Below are 6000 nucleotides of genomic sequence, written 5' to 3' on the forward strand. Positions count from 1 at the left end.
GAGCTCAAGAGAGTATATGGGTTGGGAACAGTTGGGTGTATGTCCGTGACCCTCTTATTTACTTCCTGGAGGTCTTGTACCGGTTGGTAGTCATTTGTGTGAGGCTTTTTGACCGGCAGTAAGGGGGTGTTCCAGGGAGATTGGCAAGAAACTAGTACCCCTAGGCTTTGTAGTCTCCGAATGTGTGGCTGGATCCCCTTCCGGGCCTCCTGAGACATGGGGTATTGTTTGATCCTTACCGGACTTTCTCCTGGCTTGAGCTCTACCAGGACCGGGGTCCTGTGAGCAGCTAGTCCTATCCCCCCTGTCTCTGCCCAAACCGAGGGGAATTCTTGTAGCCATCTGCCTATATTATCCTCTCTCGGGAGCGCCTCCTCGTGGAGGCGGTATTCATCCTCCAGTTTCATGGTCAGGACCTGGATGGGGTGGCCCTTGCCATCGGTGACCTGAGGCCCCCCTTGTCTGGAAGTTATCTGAGCTCCAATCTTGGTCAGTAAGTCCCGTCCTAACAGCGGGTAGGGGCATTCTGGTATTACCATAAAGGAGTGGGATACCCGTCCCGTCCCCAAATCTACCGTTCTTCGGGTAGTCCATGAATACTGGCTCATACCAGTTGCCGCTTGTACCCAGGACTTCTTGCTGGCTAGTTTTCCTTGTGGGGTGTGGAGGACCGAATGTTGTGCTCTGGTGTTGATGAGGAAGTCGACAGGGGTCTCCTCCACTTTAAGAGTTACCCTGGGTTCGGGGAGAGGGTCCAAACCCCGAATCCCCTAATCACTCAGTTCATCTAGCTCTAGGACTTTTACTCGATCAGTCTTGCTTCCCTTCCCGCCGGCCCTTTTCGGACAATCTCGGGCCCAATGCCCTCTCTCCTTGCAGTATATGCACTGATCTCTCTGTAGCCTCTGCTTCCCCCCCCCCTCCCTTGGTGGTTCCTTTACCTTTTCTTGCATCGTCTGCCAGCTGCCAGAGACAGCGGTCTCGTTCCTCGGGGGAAGTCAGCAGTTGTAGCTAGTAGTATTCTGGCCAGGTCTCGAGTCTGCTTACTGCTGGCAGCCGCCATGGTGCGAGCCTGCTTGTCCTCAGGAGGCTCCCTGTTATTATATACCTTTTCGACTACCACCAGTAAGTCCTGCAGACTTTTTTTCTCCTAGTCTATCTATTTTCTGTAATTTTCTCCTAATGTCTATGGCCGATTGGTTTACAAAGCCATGATAACAGCTGCCTTGCTTTCCGGAGCCCCTGGATCCATGGGGGTATAGGTATGGAATGCCTCCATGATCCGTTCTAAAAAGGCAGCTGGAGATTCATCTTTTCCCTGTTGTACATTTCCTACCTTGGCCAAATTGGTTGGCTTTCTAGCAGCCATTTGGAGACCCCCCATTAGAGTCTGGCGGTAGACCCGGAGCCTCTCCTTACCTTCTGCCGTGTTGAAATCCCACTGGGGCCGAGTTAAGGAGAAGGAAGCATCTATCTGAGCCTGGTTGGTGGTGGGATTCCCGTCTGTGCCCGGAACTAGTTTTTGGGCCCCATTGAGGATTCTTTCTTCAGTCATGAACAGGACCTGCAAACCTGCTGGCAATCGTCCCACGTGGGCTGATGGGTAAAAAGAACAGAGTCTAATAAATCAATAAGCCCTGCCGGTTTCCCGGAAAACTTAGGCTTCTGAGCTTTCCAATTGTAGAGGTCACTAGTGGAGAAAGGCCAATAGTGATGGGGCTGATTCCTCTCCGCGTCTGGGGGTCCAGTGGCTTGCAGGGGCAGAATAGTGGAGTCAGCAGCGGAGGCGGATTGCTCCCTCTGAGCCCTTTGTCTGGTAAAGGGCGGGCTTCCCACTGGAGCGTTTCCACCTCCCGCTCTCGGAACAGCGTCTGCCTCCCCTGGAGGGGGAGGGTGGTGTTCTTCCGGCATTCTAGGGGGTTATACGGGGGAGGAAAAATTAATTCTTCTTTAGTCCCCCCTTGTAGGACAGGGTAGAGGGGTGCTGAAGACTGGGTAAGACTTTTCTTGTTTTCCTTCTTCTTTGTCCCCTGCAAAGCAAGAATAGGTTTTGGCTCAGGAGGGAGTGGGGCTAGGAAGGGCTTAAGCCAAGAGGGTGGGTAGAGGTAGTCTGAGTCTGTCCCATAACGTCCGTCCAGTAAGTCCACAGAACAAAACAGAGAAACACAGAAACAAACAGAGGGCCGTTAGAAACAGTCTTCCAACTCTGTGGAAGCAAAACAGAAAGCTAGCTCAGACCTTTGAGGGGATTCCACGTCCCTCCAAAACCGATGAGGGGATTCCACGTTCCTCCTAAACCGAAAGCTAGATGACGGCCTCACGCCGACTGGTGGGAGCGACCTGCCTCGTCTCAGACCTTTGAGGGGATTCCACATCCCTCCAGAACCAACGAGGGGATTCCACATCCCTCCAAAAGGGAGGATCGGAACATCTTCCAAAACTCCCGGCCCGTGGTCCTCCAGTGCGTCCACTTAGACCGCGTTGGGCACTACTAGAATTTCAGAAATGAGCTCACACAGAAAAGACAGAATGAACAGACACTAACCGTGGCCAGTCAGGCTCTCCGGGTCGGGGGTCCCTCGGGGGTCTTGGGGATCCCGGGCCGAGCCCCCAAATGTTATGCCCAGAATTCGTGATCCCCAAAGACCACCAGGGAGCCGAGTCCGATGCAAAAGCAAAGAGCCTTTATTCGAGCTAGCTCGAGCTCAATACCCTACCTGCACTGACACAGTGGTGAGATACCGGGGAGAGAGCAAGTTTCAAAAGCACAAAGGTTTTATTGGGGTCTAGGGGCAGTTGGTGAGGTAATGGCTGTGGCCTCAGCTGATTGGCTGGGGAAGGGTTGTGGCCTTGGCCGATTGGCTGGGGAAGGGTTGGAGTCCTGTTACTCAAGGGGAGGAGGCGTGGTCGGCCTTTTAGGTCCGCCCCTTCATACTTTAGTAACCATTTGTGCATTTTTTTTTTTTTTTTGAACTGTGCAATTTGTTCTTCTCTAGGCAGGTTCTGTAATACTTCATATGTGAATGCTGGTACTCCTTCACAGTATTTAAAACAACATATTCAAATAGATATTTGAGTTTTACCCCTACCCTTGAAAGAGAAAGTAAATAAATTTGCTTCTTTTCTGTTTTTCTTAATTTTTAAAGTTATATTAAGTTTATAGAGGGCATGCTTTTAAAATTACATTTTTGGCTTTGAAAAAGGAAATATATTCAACAATCTAATAATTTTTAAAATATTAAAGTTAGAATATAATTATAATTTGTAAAATAACTCATTCTTCCACCAGATTCTTGAAACAAAAACATAGACCCTTTATTCATATTCCTGTTTCCAGGTCCTCATTCTTTTGGGAAAAAATGATATTTGGGAATTTGAAAGGTTCCACCTTTATATTTAGATCTGACAGAAATTTAAGAATAAATTCTATTCTTAAGCCCCCTGACAATTTTAAATATGTCTACACTTAATTTTTTATTAACTGTGTGTAGCTTGTTAATACATCTGATGGAAATCACAAGATTCTGTTGTGATATATTTGTATTTAATTTTTGTTCAGATTAATTTTTTTTTTTTTTTTAGTTTGGCTGTCTATTCTTCTAATGTTTGTTTATTTTTGAGAGAGAGAGAGAGAGAGAGAGAGAGCGCGCGAGCGGGTGAGCATGAGCAGGAGAAGGGCAGAGAGAGGGAGACACAGAATCCGAGGCAGGCTCAAGGCTCTGAGCCTGGTCAGCGCAGAGCCCGATGTGGGATTCAAACCCACAAATTGTGAAATCATAACCGGAGCTGAGGTCGGATGCTTAACCAACTGAGCCACCCAGGTGTACCTGGCTTCTATCTTAAATGCTATACATTCAAATTTCAGTACCATTATACTAAAGATCATGTAGAAAAAGTTGAACAGTTTTGGAGGAAAAAAGAGAACTATTTCTTTAAATTGTCATAGTACTTTAAAAATCTTAACTGTGTAACATTTAAAGTGTATGACAGAAACATTTGATATTTCTTAGACATCCTAACATCCTCCCATATCTAATTTGATGAACTTCTTTATACAAAATTCCAACCTTATTTGCCCAATCCATTTTTTCTAACTTCCTTTTCTTCTTATTTTTAACAATATACTTAGCACTACAGTTGCATAAATGGAAAATTTAGAATAAAAATCCTCAACCAAAACTTCCATTTTGCGCATTTCATTTTGTGTCAGACAATTCAGTTTTTACAAGTATTTATAGCCTATAGTAATTAATTTAAGCTAACAAGTACCTTAAAAGATCAAATATTTTAAATTACTAATAAAAACAAACATTTAAAACTATTCCTATTTACAAAGTTGGACTATTCTATTTTAATTTTCATCTTGCCTTTAACACTTTGAGGGAAAAGTTTATAAAATAATCTGAAGATTTACATTGGGAAATTAATGGATATTTATGGATACTAAAGAGTAGCAAGGAAAAAGTCTTCTTTTCTGGATAGTAGTTTCTAAAAGAGTATATTTCACCTGTTCCTCTGGTATTAGTTCTATGATAAAATTTTCCTTGTAGAAAGTTTTTATGTAATTCAGCCAGGCTTTCCTTATAATTTGTAAGAAGATGCCTTATAACTGAAACCTATAATTTATGCTTATGATTTATGTCAAAGTCAAATACTTTTCTATTACTTTTAAGAGTCTTAAACATTTTCAGTATTAAAAAATGTATTATTTTCCCATTCAAAATCATTTCTGCTTTTAATATTCAAGCACGATAGGTAAGTGGTTGTTCTCCAAAGAAATTAACAACTATGGATTTAAAATTCTGTTTCATTTTTTTCTTATAAAATCTTAATATTATCCTTTTGGCTTTATGGAGGTGGACCATAAAATTGGCTGATAAACAAGTTAAGAAGTTAATTTTACCTTTATGTGTAAAGGTAAAATTTTCCAGATACGGAAAAATCAGGCTTCATTAACTATGCAGATTGTATGACTCTTCTCCATATTGCATGCTCTCGAACATAGAGGGCGCTGTTACATTGACGAAGACCACCATTTCAAGCAGTGATGTTTATAGCTCCTTTTAATGGCGAGGCCATCAGCTCCAATGTGTTTCATGACTGCTATGCATTAATCATTTTGCCTTTCTCTCAGTAAATATCTTTTTCATAATGCTTTAATGAAGTTCTTTCCATAGGCTTTTATCTGAGATAAGTAAAGATGTGAATGTGAATGCATGGATGTATTTATGGAAAGCATTAGCTCATATGTTCAATGCTTCATGGCTTCCCGACAGTACCACTCTTAATTTTTAACACGTATAATATATCGTGACAAAAATCAGTCAACATGAGTCACTAGACATTAAATATTAAAAATTATGGAAAGACTGATAACTTGCTTTGACATTCTGGAAAAGCACACATTTTGTCACATTCATGCCAGGAAACGGAGACGAATATATTTAGGCTGAGTGATGAACAATATTTCTGGCAATACATAAAATAGCTCCAGTTAGTTTTTATGTTGATCATTCCAAGAAAAAGAAGGTTGTTTAAAATATTGTGATTTTGGAATGCATTGATCTTAAAATTTTTATCTAGCTCGTTTGAGAATAGAGATATCTAATCAAAGAACAGGTAGGATACCTGTGGATGTTTTCTGAAGTGAGAACAATCAGAAGAAAGGCACCAAATTCTCAATTTGCAATACTATTCACTTCTCTCCTTAAAGCTATTAATGTTTTACTCATTCTTAAATGCTGACTTCGCATGTTACCACCTGCATGGCTGTTTTCCTATGGTAGAATACTCAGAGATTGGCCCAGATCCTGGGAATGAGCCTTAGCATACAGCATATATTTTTGTAATGATTAGGAAATATAGCTATTTCCTATATTTATCATCTGGCTTTATGTGCAATAAATGCTAGGCCAAAAAAATGTGAACAATACATGTATCAAGAGACTTAAGCATGTTTGTATGTTTAGATACTATAGCCCCATTGTCTAGAATCTCTAT

The sequence above is a fragment of the Lynx rufus genome, unplaced genomic scaffold (genome assembly GCF_022079265.1).
Source record: "Lynx rufus isolate CCGP_SWC_20201006 ecotype Redwood Valley unplaced genomic scaffold, mLynRuf1.p SCAF_7, whole genome shotgun sequence".
NCBI classification, from domain to species: domain Eukaryota; kingdom Metazoa; phylum Chordata; class Mammalia; order Carnivora; family Felidae; genus Lynx; species Lynx rufus.